The 20,036-nt window shown below is 33.8% G+C and overlaps 1 protein-coding gene across 1 annotated transcript in view; it reads left to right on the plus strand.

Annotated features, from left to right (window-relative positions):
* LOC144975999 (serine/threonine-protein phosphatase 2A 56 kDa regulatory subunit epsilon isoform-like) overlaps positions 1 to 9,383 on the plus strand; it is a 32,768-nt gene extending 23,385 nt beyond the window's left edge. The window contains exon 11 of the mRNA XM_078920253.1: positions 7,841 to 9,383. The gene's annotated coding sequence lies outside the window, so the exon portion shown is untranslated. The remainder of the gene's footprint in view (positions 1 to 7,840) is intronic.
* The last annotated feature ends 10,653 nt before the right edge of the window (positions 9,384 to 20,036 follow it).

The raw sequence follows: 20,036 nt of genomic DNA on the forward strand, positions 1-20,036 counted from the left end.
GGAGAATTTTGACGTAATGGGAGACGGTAAATCTGAGGTGAAAAGAATTGAAAAGGAAGAGAAATAATGAACTTAAATAATGTGGACTATTTTGTTCATCCTTGGTCCTGTTACCAATTACTCAAATTTTAATCCAAGATCTGGTTTTATACTCATGTCTTTTACATAACCGAAAATCAGAAAATGCGATCTGACTAAAAAATAATTGGTACCTTCACTGTCAGGGTCGTTTCCTGAAAACAGTTCCTGAAATAGGCTGGAATGCTGAACAGCTCAAAACTAGATAATTTTCTATAATTTCATACCTTATTTATCCTACTGCGTTTATTAATTGACAAGCTATCTCAATTTATAATCCTACACTTTTTTTGTCAAACACCCTGTATTTTAATATGACGTCTGATTTTTAAAGAAATTCCCTTTTAATGATAGTAATAATATTAATAATGCATTTCTGCTATTATATCCATCCCAACATTTAATACATTTTTTGTATTGCTTTAAGCCAGGGTAATTTAATAATAAAACACTTTCTATTTTTGTATTAAAGTGAGGCAAGAACTGTGCATATATCTATAAATTTAACATTTGTTTAATGCAAGCACATAAACAGATAAGTCAGCTTTCAAAGAAGAGGCAATGATGATTACATTATTGGAACCAATCATAAATACTTAGATTTATTATTCAGATTAAGTGTCACAATTTTTAAATTATTAGCTTAGACTAGTATTATTCATCAGTAGTAAAGTTGTTTTTTCCAGTTTATTTTCAGTTTGGCAGCACAATAGTTATTTCTACTTCTCCATCCTTCTCTTTTATTATTGTTCCTCTTTTCTTTTTTTTTTCTGTTGTTGGTTTATTTTAAGTGAATTTATTTACATTATTTTTTCATTTTCATGAAGTGTGATGAAAATTTGTATATTTTGTTGTTGCATTATTAATGAAATAAAATTGCTTGTATTGTAAGATAAGAAACAGGATTTCTTTCCTGATCATCATTTTGTATATCTGTGAATATTTACCACACTCCATTTACATTATTAACTTAGTGATGCATGATACCCCTGATTTCACACAATAGTAGAGAAGTTGTATGTATGTGTGAGCCGTTTTTTTTTTTTTAATTTTTTTTTTATGACAAAAATAATATTATCAGTGGATTATTTCATTAATAAATTTCTTTTATAAGAAAATGTCATTTTGTTTGTGTCCTTTTATTTAGATTTGTCAGTTTTGTATTTTGCCTGTTTATTTCTGATGGTATGTGATTATATTTATTCATTATATATTCTGTCAAATTAACTGTGTTTTCACAAGTATGAAGTTGTGTGTGCACGTATGAGTTAACAATATGCTTGTCATTTAATAAGTATCTGCGTTTTTTAATTTGCCTATTTACTGCTTTTTCGTCTTTGGGTTTGAGAGTGTATTCATTACACCTTTTGTGGTCATCGTCATCCTCATCCTAGCATGCAAATATGGATTGATACAGCTGAAATTACTGGTGTAAGTTTGTAAGATTTATTGGTGTAAATATCGAAAAGGAAATGTGTTTGGCATTCTGTTTTGTTACTTGCTGTTTGTATTAATAATGAACACATTTAAACTCTAAGATCCCTGCTTACAAGTCTTGTTTCCCAGTTTTTGGACTTTTTGATTTATGAGGATGATATTCATAAAGAATACAATATGACTTTACAAATATTGTTCACTGGTTTCTTTTCTTTCCAGCACAATATTTTTAATGTCATCGCTGTCGGGGGAACTACTGTTGAAATTTTCTTGAATTGGCCCCTTTATTTTACTTTTTCTCGCACTTACAGCTGGAGTTATGAAGATTAAACCTTTCTTTGTCTTCCTTTTCCTACATGCTGAAATAAACCAAAGCCAATCGTCAACTAGTGTCTCTTGTCCCATTCAAAAAAAAAATTGTTCATCAGGTGGGTGGTGGCCCCTGGATTTAACAATTAAAATCTGAAAGGTCGACTCTTGCCATATTTTCTAATCCCTTTATATTTTTTACCCTTTCCATAAAAATTTTAATTCTTGTTCTGGAATGACATTTGGTTTTATGCTGGTGGAGTTCCTTTATGGAATGGGAGACTGGTATGTGTCGTGGAGAATATTTTCTTGTCAATCATCTCTGCCCCTTGAATAATTGTTAGTTACAATTTAATATTATTGTATACATCAGAAATTATTGATAAATTTTCTATGTTGGCAATGGTTTTGTTCCTCTGTTGAATGTAATTTTTAGACGGCGTTGACTAGTCACTTGCATAAAGTCTCTTTGAGCTATTTCTATTCTCTGTTTGAACTTTTCTGTCTTACTATATCTCGAGTCTCAAGGCCAAATACCTAATCTGATCATTTTCTTTTGGCTGGTTCCAAATTAGCATGAAAGGAAGAAAAGAAAACTAACCAAACAAAAGAACTCTCGATCCAACTCAATAACAGAAAACACTCTGAATGATTTTTGGAATAAATCGTAGAGGGAAATTTACCTCAATACAGAGGTTAGTCTCTGAAATTCAAATTTTATTTAGACATATGGATCAGATGGTTGGGCATTATATGCCCATAAGAAGTCAAGTCCACTCAGAATGCATGAAGTACAAGGTACCAAAGTATATGAAATACTTGTAAGAATGTGGAACAAGATTGTACTTATGCCCTTTGACCTTTCCCCATTAAAGTTGGTTTGAGACGTTTCACTTATGGTAAACTCACATCAATGGTTAGAGTTTGGGTATCAAACGTTTTGCTTTTTTTTTTGTCTGTTGGTACAGAAAAAGTATCATTTGGAAGTTGCAATCTTGTCAGGTGCATTGATTCTGGAAAAGTTTTGATTGGCTTAATATGTGTAGCTATGAGTGATGTCATGTCTTGTGTTGAAAACTTGTTTTGACGAATGTCTATGTCCACCCTATTATTCCCAGTCTTTCGCAGCCTAATGGTTTTGTTGTGAAATTTAAGAATCTGTCTTCGATATAACATAATGACCCTTATTGTTAAATTACCAATAACCAATTTTGTAAATGTGAAAGTGAAAATTTGGGGGCCAGGTATTGCCAAAGTAAAAGTGTATGTCAGACAAAGCAGAAAGAAAAATATAACAAAAAATTGTCCCAAAATTCAAGAAAGGCTGATTTAAAAATTTGTTGTTTTTTGGGGTTTTTTTTTTTGGGGGGGGGGGGGGGGTCTCTTATATCTTAGTAATTTCTGGCACTATATCACACACACATTTTTAGATTTTAATGAAAACGTTTTGTATCGTTTAGTCTCCAATAATTGTTTTAATCAATTTAATCAGTTGCGTCTTTGGAATGAAGATCATGATATTGTGATAAATAAATGTTATTTTCCTAAAACATTCATTTGGACTTCATGTAAGAGAAATAGAACCTAAGTACTAGATAGAATGAATGATATCATCTTGAATGGAGTCGTGGATTGGAACATTTGTATCAATTAATACAATAATATAACAGTAATAATAATTTGATTTGATTGTTATAGACACTCATTGCTCGTTTAACTGCCTGTTCTTCCTGTTGTGTATATATCAACTTTTTACAAAAGTGTATTGTATCATAGGTCTATTGTTTACTAATGGTTAAGATGGCTGCAATAACAGATTATTTTGAATGTTAGAGAATGACACTTGCTGTGTTAAATTCTTTGAATTATATATACATAAATACATTATTGTAACAGCTATATTCATACTGATATTCACGCATTATGTTTATTATTATTATTATTATTATTATTATTATTATTATTATTATTATTATTATTAATATTATTATTATTATTATTATTTATTATTATTATTATTATATTATTATTATTATTGTTGTTATTACTATTATTATTATTATTATTATTATTATTATTATTATTATCATTAATATTATTATTATTATTTTGAGAGCTTAAAGATTGGTTGTTATTTTCCTCCTGCTGTTAAAAAAGAACACTTCTCTCTGTAGAGTTCTGTTGTGACAATTATAATTATAATTTTTCTTTTAAAAAAATAATAAATTTGTCCGCTTGTTTGTATAAAGAAGAGGCTTATATTTGACTGGGAATATATTCTTTTGTTTTCATACCTTCACAAATCTTGTTTTCCTCTGGTTCTCTTTTTTAAGAATTTAAATAATAAATCAGTTGCGTCTCGATCGAAAATCTTCATCAAATTTGATTGTTTAGACGTTTGATATTTGAATATATATGTGTGTATAATATATATATATATATATATATATATATATATATATATATATCACACTGGTTTTCTTTTCTGTACCAGGAACGAATTACTTTGTCACGTGAATAACTGATGTAGTTTCTGAGATTCAATATTATTGCTCAAGTCTATTATATTTGCAATTTATCTCTGATACTGATAGGAGTTTCTATTTAATTTACTAGCTATCATGATGTCATGAATTCACTTCAGGATCGACCACATGTTTTGTATGTATTTATGATAGTATATTCTATGATTTATAATGGATATGAGATCATCCCAAATATTTTTATATTTTGAATCTTTTGTGCACACTTATAAATCGTTACTCCCAGCATTCAATTTGTAAAAGCGAGCGACAATTATATCACAGTAGCCCTTCATAGACGTGATTTGATTTTTCTTTGGCCTGTCGTCATACCTTACCGCTATTTTTTAAAAACCGCTATTTCATATCTTCTTAGTCTTCGCATTTTCACACAGAAACAGTAACAGTAAATGTTTCTCTCATTGCGAGATCTTGAGCTATGACAATAAATAATGGGAGAAAGTACTATAGTTTGTAAGAGATTGAGTCTTGATGTAAAAGGGTTAATAATCTCATCATAACTTATATGAGGTTTTCACCTGGTTGATCCATCCCTACCCCACTTCCATTTTAGTTTCAGTTAGTGATTTATGATTTGAGAGCATTGAATAGTGACTGGCATGCTGCTGCTATAAATATAAGCAGGGTGGGGTTCCCGACCTCCCATAGTTGGCAGGGAGGTACTTGCTATGTTTTCTATCCCTCTGTATCTGTTTTCCAATTGCTGTCTGTCTTGGAATGAGATCACTTGGTTTTTACCTGACACTGGCTGAGAGTTATAGTTTTGGGAGATGATATTTTTTTCCTTGTAAATCTCTCTCTTATGTACTGTTATTTTTGTATTTTAACATATGATTTGTAGACATTTTAGTGTATTACTCTTAGTGGGATCTTGTGCTGGTGTCTGGGTGAGACTTATATGTCTGGGTGGGGTTCCTGACCGCCCATAGTGGGCAGGGAGGTACTTACTGTGTCTTCTATCCCCCTATATCTGTTTTCCAGCTTGCTTTCTGTCTTTGTCTTGGAATGAGATTACTTGGTTTTGTCCTGGCCCTGACCGGATACCCTGGCTGAGAGGGAAACAGTCAAATATATAATTAGTTTTGGGAGATGTTATTTTATCCTTGTAAATCATCTCTCTGTTATGTACTGTTATTTTGTTTTATTCTTAACATATGATTTTAAACATTTGAATGTATTACTCTTAGTGGGGACTTGTTCTGGTGTTTGGGTCCGACTTTTAGGTGATTTCAAACCAAGTACACTGACAGTGTGCTCTTGGAATCTACATCTGTTCCTTTTTTTAAACCTTTTCCCCTTTATCCTCAAGTCCTTTTAATTGTACATCTTGAATGGTTTTGCTATCCAATTTTCTTCCTTTTTATTGGGGCTGATATGACCTTAATGTGTTTCAAGCGCCGTAAAACCCTTAAAAACAAAACAACAGAAAAAAAACCCCAGACTTATAGGTGATCTCAAACTAAGAACATCGATGGTATGCTTTTGGAATCAACATCTGTTCCCTATTTGAACCATTTCCATTTGTCTTACTTTTTCCTCAAGTCCTTTTAATTGTACATCTAGAATGTTTTTACTATCCAATTTTCTTCCTTTTTACTGGCGCTGATATGACCTAATATTATATTCCAAGTGTGGTAATACCCTTAAAAACAAAAAAACAAAAAAATACCCAGACAAACAGGTATAACCAGTCGAGTGGATAACAAATGTTTGGTTTTCTGAAAGTGAGTTTAAGAGTTATGATGCTTTCGTCCAAAGCCTCCGTGCCAACGTTGTTTTAACCGTACATTTATTGTTGTAATGTTCAATATGTGAACTGCTATTTAGAACATTGCAGAACTGAATGCATTATGATACAGTCGATGCCTGACTCAAGCACTCAGTACTTAACTTCCACACATGTATGACTGAAGCACGACTGAAGCACGCAAATACATTCTGATGCTTTTTGTGAGTGCGGTTTTTTTTTAATATTAAAAAAAAATATTCCTGTATATTAGCATAAATTAGGAAGTGACAACCATCCGGTGGGCTGTAGGAAGCTCTGTTGGAAGTTACGTTGGAAATAACTGATATTATAACAGCCACAATAATTTGAAAAGATGAGCAAATCGTGATTATTATCCATTTTTTTTTTCAATGTATGAAAATGAAATTTTTACTTTCCTCTCAAGATACCTGTTTTGTTTATATGTGAAATAGTGACATACATTATTATATTTTTATTTTTAGTGTGGTGAGTTTATTCTAGAATGACTGTACAATATCATTTTCATTTATTTAATGAGAGTAATATTAGTTCCGCATCTGACATTTTCCGTAGAGCTTCCATAAAGTCTTTTTAAAAAAATAAGACTAAGTGAATGAGAAAGCCCTGGGTGGGATTCCTGGCCTCCTATAGTGGGCAGGGTGGCACTTACTGTGTCGTCTATCCCCTTTTATCTGTTTTCCAATTTGCTTTCTGTCTTTGTCTTGGAATGAGATTACTTGGTTTAGCCCTGGATCTGGGGTAGTGTTTGGCTGGACTGGGAGGGAAACAGTCAAATGCATAGTTATTGTTTCGGGAGATGATATTTTTTCATTGTAAATCATCTCTCTGTTAAGTATTGTTATATTTATTATTTCGAATGTATAATGTAAGCAGTTGAGTGTATTCCTCTTAATGGGATCTTGTGCTGATGTCTGGGTGAGACATTTAGGTGATCTCAAACTAAGTACATTGATGGTGTGCTCTTGGAATCTACATCTGTTCCCTATTTGAACCACTCCCCTTTGTCTTATTTTTTCTTCAAAGTCATGTTAATTGTAAATCTAGAATCTTTTCATTTACCAAATTTCTTCCCCTGGATGGGGTTCCTTACCTACTGTAGTGGGCAGGAAGGTACTTACTGTGTCTTCTATTCCCTCATAGCTATTTTCCAAATTGCTTTCTGTCTTTGTCTTGGAATGAGATTACTTGGTCTTGTCCTGGCCCTGGCCCGATACCCTGGCTGAGAGGGAAAGAGTCAAATGTATAGTTAGTTTTGGAAGATGATATTTTTTTCCTTGTAAATCATCTCTCTGTTATGCACTGTATTTGTTTACATATTATAAATGAATTGTAAACATTTGAGTTTGTTCCTCTTAGTGGGACCTGTACTTGTGTCTGGATGAGACTTTAAGGTGATCGCAAACTAAGTACTTTGTTAGTGTGCTCTTGGAATCTACATCTGTTTCCTATTTGAACCAATTCCCCTTTGTCTTACCTTTTCTTGGGTGCTTTAATTATAATTATTGAACTTTTTACTATCCCATTTTCTTCCTTTATACTGGCGCTGTCATGACCTAAATGTGTTGCAAGCGCCATAAAACCCTTAAATACAAACAAAAACAAACAATGAGAAAGCCGAAAAAATAAAAGAAAGAGCAAAATTTAACAAGATGTCCGTCCCAATTGTCACTAAAAAAAAAAGGGGGGGGGATGTTAATTGGAGAGAGAGAGAGAGAGAGAGAGAGAGAGAGAGGGGGGGGGGGGGGGTAGTTAAAACAATAGGAACTTATATCACGTTTTAGTGGTGCTCTTCTCTCAACGATGTCCTTAAGTTGCTTAAGTCCGGCATCGAGTGTGTCTGATTTGTGAGTGAATTATATAGTCATGATTTGTTGCTAAACGGCCACAAAGCAAGCCTGGCAGTCGAGAGAAATGTGCAAACACTCACACCAAAAATTTGGCTTTCTATCTTGAGACGGAAAGAAAGCTGAGAGATCATTTTTCGATTAAGATGACATCGAACTTGTCAGTATTTTAGTTTCTAAAAGTCTGAACCCAAGACTTCCCTAAAAAGTCTCTGGTCTCAAACTCTCTGGAAGTTTGGAGTCTTTGGGGGCCATCTTATTGGATCAATATTTGAAATAAAAGTTTCCTGACCAAATAAAAAAAAGTTAGTTCAGATGCCGTCTTCCTCCCTATGCTCTTGCTTCCTCTCCTTCTTTTTTTCGTACTTTCTTACTTTTTCTTCATCATCTTTTCCCTCTCTTCTTTCTTTCTTCTTATTTAAAACTATAAACGTAGCCAAATCAAATAGTTTCTAATTCTAATGAATAAACAAAACAAAAATAAATAGAAAAGAACAAAAATAGTGGATGTTGGTAAAATAATCACCAACTTTGCTCTCGGGGTTAATACTATCTGATTTATTTGTCCTATTCATAAAACAGTTTAGGAATCGGAATTTAACCAGTTAACTGCCGGACTCTGGAAAAACACAATAGGTTCCATGGTCATTTAAATCGATCGATATTTGAAGGACGAGTATTCTGGCCAAATGTTTAAATATGGGTTTTCCTGAATACGGTAGTTAATTGGTTAAAATGCTATCGATAAATGAATGCCATCGTGTTTTTAAAAAATGGTGTGTGGTTCATAGCAGATGCGAGAACGAACTTGCTCTGGTCATTTTTCATTCATTAACAAACTATAAATATCACATGATAAATGAGAATTATTCTGACTGTGTATTGTAATGTGGTTGGTTAATTGTCAAGATATTCATAACCGCGATGCCATAGTAGTCCCATTCTTTAAATTTTATTTTAATTGTACATTAATGTAGCAGTACATTCTTTGGAAAAAGTTAGCATTTAGACTTGTTTATCTCTTTTTCTAAACCAGAATCTGGTTTACTTCTTTTTAGCCGACTTAGATTGTCTAGTATGCATTTTTTTTCTTTAATAGCGTATGAAAGTGGAAGAAAAATTTTTAATAAATTATAGTAGAAGACGCTCTTCAGAGAACTTAGTTGCTTTGGCTTATTTTAGATTTAAAAAATGACATATATGGCCTCCTTGTTAGGTCTTGTATGCTATCAAATTTAGCAGATTAGAACGTGTATTTAAAAAATATTATAGTTTTAGTTTGTTAATATATTTTTTTTATACATATGCAAAAAGTTCCCATCTTGATAACAATAAGAATGCCTCATAATTAGTAGTTGTAATAGTCTGTTCCAAAATGATTAAAAGTTTTACAAGAACATTGCTTTGGTTTGTTTCTTTTTTTTTTTTTAGAATGTTGAGAATTCGATTTGACATTTACATGGAACATTGTCTATTGAGTACATAGTGTCATCTAGCTATGGTTTATGCCCACGTATACTTATTTGCTGCGGGTCCGATAACCCAAATTGTATTGAGCTCACTCTTGTAATGGAAATACTCTCAAACCAATGCAAAATATTTTTAGTTAAAACAATCTTAAATTAAGCCCATAATTATTGTTGCGTTCGGTTATCAAACCGACTAATTTGAGCACGTTGGTTTGTGCCAATGCGAAAAAAAGACCCCCTCCCCCCTATAAAAATAAAATTAAACTAAAAATTCACAAATAGTAGCGTAAGGTTTGTCGCTTTCTGTTATGAATAATCCAATATATGGAATCCCCATAGCGTCAACTCTCTTAAACTTAAAGTCACCTTCTCCGTAAAGAAAGTCAATACGGTAGCTCTTGTTGGTCCCCGGGTGGGATTCTTGACCTCCCATAGTGGGCAGGGAGGTACATACTGTGTCTTCTATCCTCCTATTCCTATATATGTTTTCCAACTTGCTTTCTATCTGTCTTGAAATGAGATAACTTGGTTTTGTCCTGGCCGGATACCCTGGCTGAGAGGGAAACAGTCAGATGTATAGTTATTGTTTTGGGAAATTATATTTTTTCCTTGTAAATCATCTCTCTGTTTTGTATTATTATTATATCTGTTGTTTGGAATTTATAATGTAAGCATTTGTGAGTATTCCTCTTAGTAGGGACCTGTGCTCGTTTCTAGATGACACTTTTAGGTGATCTCAAACTAAGTACATGATGGCGTGCTCTTGGAATCTACACCAATTCCCTATTTGTACCAATCCCCTTTGTCTTACCTTTTCTTGGGTGCTTTAATTTTAATTCTAGAACTTTTTACTATCCCATATTCTCCCTTTTTACTGGCGCTGATATGACCTAAACGTGTTGCAAGCGCCGTAAAACCCTTAAAAACAAAACAGAAACAAGCAGTTCCATAAATGAAAAGACGGTTAACCTATCAAAAATCTAAAAATATTGTCCAAAAATAAAACTAAATAAAAATTTGAGTGGGCGACCCACCAATAACTTACAATCTCTTCTCTGATATTCTTTTGGGTGTGGGGTAGGGAGGCATGATTATTACCTACCCCCCCCCCCCCCCCCCAAAAAAAAAAAAATGAAAGAAAAGAAGCAAGACAGGCAAGCAATAAATCAATAGAAGAAAAAACTCGCCTCTTCAACATAAAGGAACAGTTCCATAAACGAAAATACGGTTTTACACCTTTGTCTCTCCAGCCAAAACGGGCCTTTTTGAGACCAAGATTTTGGTCTCTCTGGCCAAAATCGACCAATATGGCTAGAGAAACCAAAATCTTGGTCTCCCTAGCCTCTACCACCCCCCCCCCCCCCCCCCCCCTTCACATAAAAACAACATAATTGTTCATGGCCGTGCAGCTATGTGGTCTAGTGGTATGACACTCGCTTTCCGATCGGAAGGTCCTGGGTTCGAGCCTCGCTCGGCGCATAGTTGAATCCTTGGAAAAGGTTCTCTACTTACATTCTCACTGTTAGCAGCGTTGTCTCTGTCCAAAAAAAAAATATGTAATGTTGCCTAACAGGCTTCAAGTCAAGTCCTACTTGTTACGTGTTGCTGTTGGTTAGGGACCCCTTATAAAGCGCTTTCAGCACGTTTACTGGATATTGCGCTATATAAAAGCTCATTTTTTAAAATTCATAACAATAACAGAGAATGATTTAAAAGAGAGAGAGAATAAAAAAGTATCTCCCAAAACTATAACAATACGTTTGACTGTTTCCCTCTCAGCCAATAACTCCGGCAAGGGCCAGGACAAAACCGAGTAATCTTATCCCAAGGCAAAGACAGAAAGTAACCTGGGAAACATATATATATATATATATATATATATAATATATATATATATATATATATATATATATATATATATATATATATATATATATATATATATATATATATATATATATATATATATATATATAATATATATATATATATATATATTAATATATATATATAAAATATATAATATATATATACATACACACATATACGGTGAAGTAGACACACCAAGCCCATCATGGGAGGTCATGTTTTATATTTTTCAGGGTTTTACGGCGCTTGCAACACATTTAGGTTATATCTGCGCCAGTAAAAAGGAATAAAATGGGATAGTCAACTTCTAGAATTACAATTAAAGCACCAAGAAAAAGTAAGACAAAAGGGAACTGGGAACAAATAGGGATCAGATGTAGATTCCAAGAGCATAGCATCAATGTTCTTAGTCTGAGATGACCTATAAGTCTTCCGGATATCAGCACAAGATCCAACAAAGAGGAATACACTCAAATGCTTACATTTCATTATACATTAAAAATAACAAAATATAATAATAAACAGAGTGATGATTTACAAGGAAAAAAATATCCTCCCAAAACAATAACTATGCATTTGACTGTTTCCCTCCAAGCCAAGGACTCCGGCCAGAGTCAGGACAAAACCAAGTTACCTCACACCAAGACAAAGACAGAAAGCAAATTGGAAAACAGCTATAAGGGGATAGAAGACACGGTAAGTACCTCCCTGCCCACTGTGGAGATCATGGGATGTCAGATGTTTTTTTAAAAAGGGTTTTAGGCGCTTGCAACACATTTAGGTTATATCAGCGCCAGTAAAAAGGGAAGAAAATGGGGATATTAAAAAGTTTTAGAATTACAATTAAAGCACCCAAGACAAAGATGAAAACCAAGTAATCTCATTCCAAGATAAAGACAGAAAGCATGTTTGAAAATAGATAAAGGGGGATAGGAGAGGAGACACAGTATGAACCCACTATGGGAGGCCAGGAACCCCACCCAGTGGGAGGTCAGAGGACTCCATCCTGAAAGCAACCTGGAAACATGTAGGGGGATAGAAAACACAAGTGACCTCCCTGCCCATTGTGGGATGTCAAAACAGACAAACAAACCACCCAGATAAAATAAGGATACATAGAGGAAACAACCCTCCCTCCACCTTAAGACACGGCAGGAGTCGCAAGCTATCCACACAGATTTGATGTATACGTAGTCAAATAAATGAATAAAATCACTGCCTGCGATTTTGAACAATGCATAAAGTTTATTTAGATGACTTAGCCAATGACCTGACCAGGCCAAAATATGAGAATAACTGTGTACAAAGGTTGCTTTCTTTGATTGCCACCATCACATACAACGCAGCACACATCTGGAATCGGTAAATTCGGTGGAGGTGGGTGGGGAAGTCAACCTACTTCTAAAGAATTACATATTGTACTACTATAATGGACAAGAAGCAAATTGTTAAGAAAAAAAAGGAAGAAAAAAGTTGACATTCCCCACCTCATCATTTAGACACTATCTTAACAGCATGCTTTACTAACACTCCAAAATCTAAAGACATCGTCAATACTGATATACAATCATTTACATTGCATTATTCCTAATCATTCATTACAGATTATCTACAAAACATTCTACCCATACGTGATACAAGATCGAAATTAAAGCTGATCTGATATATATATATATATATATATATAAATGAAATACCGTCAAAAACCTTGACAAACGGTTGATCAAAATATGACAATCGTGTCAAATCGGTATGTCGGGTGATTTAGAATATGCTAGAAGACAGCATTTATAGCCAAGAACATTAGACATCGTTTACGTTTTTTGGTTTTATTGAAAAGAAATGGCAAAGTTCTTTAAATTTCGATGCACTAAAAATATGCGATCATTTTAATTTTCAAGTATCTTTCAGACTTCTGGTATGCCCTGAAATATTACCGTTTTGAGGCGATGGGTCACACATATTTAAATACAGGAGGTGATTGGATGGAAAAAAAGGATAAACTAACACATATAATAATAAAGATAATAATAATGATAATAATAATAATAATAATAATAATAATAATAATAATAATAATAATAACAATAATAATAATAGTAATAATAACAATAGTAGTGGTTGTAGTAGTAGTTGTGGTAGAAGTAGTAGTAGTAGTAGTAGTAGTAGTAGTAGTAGTAGTAGTAGTAGAAATAGTGGTGGTGATGGTGGTAGTGGTAGCAGTGGTAATAATATTAATATCCGTCATCTGCCACTACACCCATCAACCATACTAAAACAGAAATGCGTTTATTTTATTTTATTTTCAGCTTTTGTAAATTGGCCACATTGAAAGAGCATTTCACGGAGGGATATTTAATGCATTTCATTTCAATAAGTACAAAGAGCAAAGAGATAACTTATAGTTTTGTTTTGTTTTTAAGGGCTCTACGGCGCTTGCAACACATTTAGGTTATATCAGCGCCAGTAAAAAGGAAGAAAACGGGATTGTTTTTTTGTTTTTGTTTTTTAAGGATTTTACGGCGCTTGCAACACATTAAGGTCATATCAGCACCAGTAAAAAGGAAGAAAATGGGATAGTAAAAAGTTCTAGAATTACAATTAAAACAGCCAAGAGAAAGTAAGACAAAGGGGAACTGGGAACAAATAGGGATCAGTTGTAGAATCCAAGAGCATACCACCAATGTACTTAGTTTGAGATCACCTATAAGTCTCATCCGGACACAAGCACAAAATCCAACAAAGAGGAATACACTCAAATGCTTACATTTTTTTTGTTTGTTTGTTTGTTGCTTTAGGTCTCTTCCAACACAATTGAGGTTATATGAGAGACCGCTGAAACAAAAAAACAAGCAATCTAACAAAGATAGTACAAATGTAAATCAAAATCATAACCTAAAGATATCATAAGCTAAATTATAAATAACCAAGAACAAACAGGCAGAAGATTTACAGAAAAAAAAATATCCCCTGTCAAAAATACAATCACAAACCAAAGAAGCAGGATAGGCTAGTAAAGAGAAGAAAAAACGACATCACTATCGGATCGTACACCCATGCGAACATCATAGGTATATGATTCAAGGGTGATGCTCCCATCCAACCACCCGCCAAATGCTTACATTATACATTCAAAATAACAAATATAATAATACATAACAGAGGGATAATTTACAAGGAAAAACATATCATCTCCCAAAATAATAACTATGCATTTGACTGTTTCCCTCCAAGCTAGAACTCCGGCCAGGGCCAGGACAAAACCAAGTAATCTCATTCCAAGAAAAAGACAGAAAGCATGTTGGAAAACAGATATAAGGGGATAGAAGACACAGTATGTACCCCCCTGCCCACTATAGGAGGTCAGGATCCCCACCCATGACTTATAGTCAATTATAGCCAAGCGCAATAATCTTTATATTTTATAATTTACCTACCCTAATGCCGGTGATACAATATTTTTTCATAAATGCAAGGTTTGAGTTTAAAAAATGCGGTCAATAATTTCAATTCATAGAAACGTTTTTTGACGAGGAATTGCCCTCATCACACACACACACACAGAGAGAGAGAGAGAGAGAGAGAGAGAGAGAGAGAGAGAGAGAGAGAGAGAGAGAGAGAGAGAGAGAGAGAGAGAGAGAACATAACAGAAATAGTGAATACATGAATAAAATGTGAATAGATATATGAGAGGGTGGAGGGGGTTGATTAATCCTCGTTATGGTACAAACGGCCTATTTTGAGCGATTTCTGAAGATTATGAAGAAAGAAGTCGGAAGGCGCTCAGAATACGTTGGGTGTGGTAGGATTTAAAACCTTTTAACTGAGTAAGCAGGGACATTGTCATGTAAACGGATGACCCCGCTACAGAGTTTTCAGAGTCTTTTACTCACGATTTCGGACTACAATTTTTTTCAGCAACTCTAGTGTAGTCTCCAGTGACATATTGCAACCAGATATTTCCGAAAATTTGCATAGTGAACTTCTGATAAACATTTCAGATGTTGACAAAATTTCACGTTTATTACAACAAGGCCCCATCATGATTAGACTACGGACTTCCTGAATATCCCTCGTATCCTTTCTCGATTCAACAGTAAGAAAAGAAAAGGATGAACTTTAGCTTGTCAATGTGACTCACACTACGAATCTAATTTCATTTGAGGAATAGCAAACTTACTTATACAAATATACAAATCATGAACACTGACTATGAAAGATATCACGCAGCCAATCACAATGAATCATACCTAATCATTTAAGAATTTTACAACATTCATCTAAGCGATTCATTCCCAATTTATAAAAATATAGCTTAAAAAGTGACGATTGTAAATGCATACATATTCGATTATTTTAAAGAAAAGCAAAGCAAATATTCACAACGACCACCGAATGACAGAAAGATAGAATGATGTTGTCAGACTTAGAGCAAGCCATCTAACTCAACTTTTATTCAACAAAATCTAAATAATAATAAGAAGAAGAAAAATAAGAAGAAGAAGAAAAATAACTAACAAGTTCCTGACATGTTAAAATGCAAATGATTGCACAGTGTTATAAATAAAAATTTTAAAAAACAAAACAAAACAGGGCATGCTTAAACTTTATTTCAAATTTTATAATACCTATAAGCAAACTGCTCATAGAAAATGATCTGTAATTTACTAGCATAGAAAAGAGCAAAACATAAGCATACTCTCTAAATTACACAAAAAATCGCTTAACATAATTATTATACAAGTGGATACGATCACAAAATAAATTATCTTTCACAATTTCCACTGACATGATTTCTTTCACGATCACCTCAGATCACTAACATGAAAAATGTTACAAAGGTGCAAAATTATGTCATTCATAAATTATAATAAATATACCATGATTAAATAATTACACAAGCATGATAGAGCGTTGTGCATGATATATTATCAATATCATTATGGCACAATTTTGCAAGGAATGACTTTTCCTTTTGACTTGATTGACATGCGCAACAAATATACTTACACTTAAAGTCCTCTTTTAAGTTCATTCAGGCATTTAATTTTACGTGATAAATTGTTTCCATTTTATCAGTCATTAATGCATTTATTCATCAAATCAAATCTCTAAATAACATATGGTTCTGAGGTCAAACAAGGAGATAAATTGCTTGTATAATGTAAATAAAGTAAAGCCTCGAGACTTCTAAAGCTGTGTTTGATTACTAAGGTTTGTTCTATAATTAATTATAATTATATTCAAGAATACGTTTGTTTTGTTTTTAAGGGTCTCGTGGCACATTTCAGCGCCAGTAAAAAGGAAGAATATGGGTTAGTAAAAAAAGACAGATTTACAAATTGAGAGCACACAAGAAAAAGTAAGACAAAGGGAAAGGATTCAAATAGAGAACAGCTGTAGATTCCAAGAGCACACTATCAGTGTACTTAGTTTGGGATCACCTAAAAGTCTCATCCAGACACAAGCACATGTCGCCACTAAAGAGGAACACACTCAAATGTTTACAAATCGTATATATGTAAAATTGAAAATAGCACAGTGCATAACAGAGGAATGATTTACAAGACAAAAAAAAAATCATCTCCCATTACTCTAACAATACAATTGACTGTTTCCCTCCCAGCCAGGGTATCTGGCCAGACCTAGGACAAAACCAAGTAATCTAATTTCAAGACAAAAGATAGAAAGCATGTTGGAAAACAGATATATGGGGAATAGTAGACACAGTAAGTGCCTCCCTGCCCTCTACGGGAGGTCACGAACCCCACCCAGATATTCAAGGATAGAGAGATGTTTCTATAGCAAGAGGGTGCAAGTAATATTATATACCTGGTGATACAACTTGTGACAGATTAAATCACAAATAAAGCAGTTTACATTTAATATTCTCTATGTAACACATGCTGCTAAATTACAGTATTTAAGTTGTTAATTTTTTATGATTTTTACTTGAAAAATGTGTTATTTAAGTGCCAGAATAAAGAAAGGTGATGGGACTGTCAAAAGACTATTTCTGCATGTAAAAGCACCCTGGAAAAAGTAAGACAAAAGACATACTAATTGATCAGGGAATAAAGGCATCCATAAGCAATTGAACAGTGTATCTAGTTTAAAACCGACTCAAACTCCTACTCATTCAAACTCATAGGATTAAGCCAGTGTTATTAGGGGTTTTACGTCGCTTGCGTCAACTTTAGGTCATTTCAGAATAAGACAATGGAATTGATAGAAGGTTAGAGAGATACACCTCACTAAAAAGAATCCACCTGACTGACAAACTCATCTGAAAGCAAATGTATGTTCTCGTGTTCCACAGCAGGGACACAAAGCCACATGGAAAGGACAAATTATTAGGGGAAAAGAAGAGATAGCTAGAGTGAAGAATCCACCTGTCTATGGGCAAGGGGGGGGGGGGGGGGGGGGGGGTCGTCGTTCTCCAGCAGCTGGGAATTCCATCCACCTCTGGTACAGTTTAACCACCACTAAAAAGGGAAATGATAGTATGGAGAAGATTTTAGATCGAGTTTAGAAGCACTCAAGAAAAATTAGGACAAAATGGACAGGTTTAAACAAAGTTGAAGTAGACTCTGAAAGATTTATTCATGTGTTTAATTAGACATTGTTAAAACTTGAAAATAAAAATGATATGAAGGTAGCAAACTGTGAATGCCATTTAAATTTTGATTTCCAAAGACCTCTGTTGACAAAGTGATCCAAATTCTTTGAAAATCCAACTTCAGAGAGCAGACCTTATCATCCTGTCACAGAACATTTCGAGGTAGGAGTACTACTACTGTCACTCACTTTTCATTTTTCTCACAACACAAAATGATAAAATTACATTAAAACCTTTTCAAACGATAAATAAATCCTACCAAGCTCTAACGCCGATTTATATCTTTATATTATGTTACATTAAAACTTTAGATTAAAGTTTAATTAAAACGAGTAATATGCATCAAAAGCAAGTGGTTAGTCATGATTGTTGTTTATATTACATATAATTACACAATATACAAATCATGCAATCCTTGAGGAATACGCAGCAATATATGAATAAATTACAGAATACAAATATCAAAATATAATGTGGAATTCACAAGCCTGAAGTAAAATCAAGATCATTAAAATATGTAGTGACACTTTTAACATATCACAGAGCAAACAAACAAGATTGCCAAATTTGATTGTTCAATACCATGTCCAGTTAATAAAAGAACAAAACTTTTCTGAAGATAAGGTTGCTTTAAAAACAAAGGTTATTAAATTGGGATTTGTGTATTTTTTGTTTTTAGGAATTTTACTGCCCTTGCGACGCCATTAGGTCATTTCAGCACCAGTAAAGAGGAAGATGATACAGGAAAAGTTGGAGATCTGAAATAAAATGCACTAAGGAAAAATGTAAATGTTGCTGCTCGAAGAAATAAATAACAATGTGAAATTGAATAATCTGAGATTCAAATTTATATACGAAAACAGATAAAATGGACGTTTCGAGTTTCCCCTATAGCAACAAAACAGGATGAATGAAACACCACAGATGAATGAGATAATGTGGTAGGAAAAATCAAGATAAAGGGGACTGGTACAAACAGGGAACAAATAATTCCATGAGCAATCCACGATATGCCTATTTTGACATTACCTATAAGTCCTACCCAGGCAAACTCAAAGGACTCTTCTAAGAAGGATACACTCAAATGTTTACAAACTACATATTCAAAAGTAGGACCAGGCAAAAATCAGAGTTGTCTCAATCCAGAACAAATACAGCGAGCAGCATGGAAAGGGAGATCAGATGTGGGGGAAAAGAAGATACAGCAAGTGACATCTTTGCCCACCGTGGGAGGTCAGAAGACCCCATCCAGAATTGGAGCAAATCAATCCAAATTCTTTACAGGATAACAAAAAAGAATGTCTTGGTAAGTAGGTTTTGATAATGATAATGGCAACTTTTAAATACTGTCTTTGCATATCAGTCACTTTGCCAATACTTTTGCCTCCGTTTTGCACCACTACGAGTAATGTTTTTTTTTTGGTTGTCTTTAAGGGTTTTACGGCGCTTGCAACACATCTAGGTTATATCAGCGCCAGTAAAAAGGAAGGAAATGGGATAGTAAAAAGTTCTAGAATTACAATTAAAGCACCCAAGAGAAAGTAAGACAAGGGGAGCTGGGAACAAATAGGGATCAGATGTAGATTCCAAGAGCATACCACTAATGTACTTAGTTTGAGATCACCTATAAGTCTCATCCGGACATAAGCACAAAATCCAACAAAGAGGAATACACTCAAATGCTTACATTATACATTCAAAATAACAAATATAATAATACATAACAGAGAGATGATTTACAAGGAAAAAAATATCATCTCCCAAAACAATAACTAAGCATTTGACTGTTTCCTTCCCAGCCAGGACTCCGACCAGGGCCAGGAAAAAACCAAGTAATCTCATTCCAAGACAAAGACAGAAAGTATGTTGGAAAACAGATATGAAGGGATAGAAGACACAGTATGTACCTCCCTGCCCACTATGGGAGGTCAGGATCCCCACCCAGCCACTACGAGTAACAAATTATTCATGTTTGATTATCATCACATATTGAGGTGACCGGGTTCTTACAATTGTTTATAAAAGACTAAGCTGCACAGCAGACTGGACAGGAAACAGATCCAAAAATATAATGAAAACATTAATTGCCTTGATTGG

This window comes from Berghia stephanieae, chromosome 1 (assembly GCF_034508935.2).
Source record: "Berghia stephanieae isolate SIO BIC M18660-M18661 chromosome 1, UCSD_Bste_1.3, whole genome shotgun sequence".
Lineage (NCBI taxonomy): Eukaryota > Metazoa > Mollusca > Gastropoda > Nudibranchia > Aeolidiidae > Berghia > Berghia stephanieae.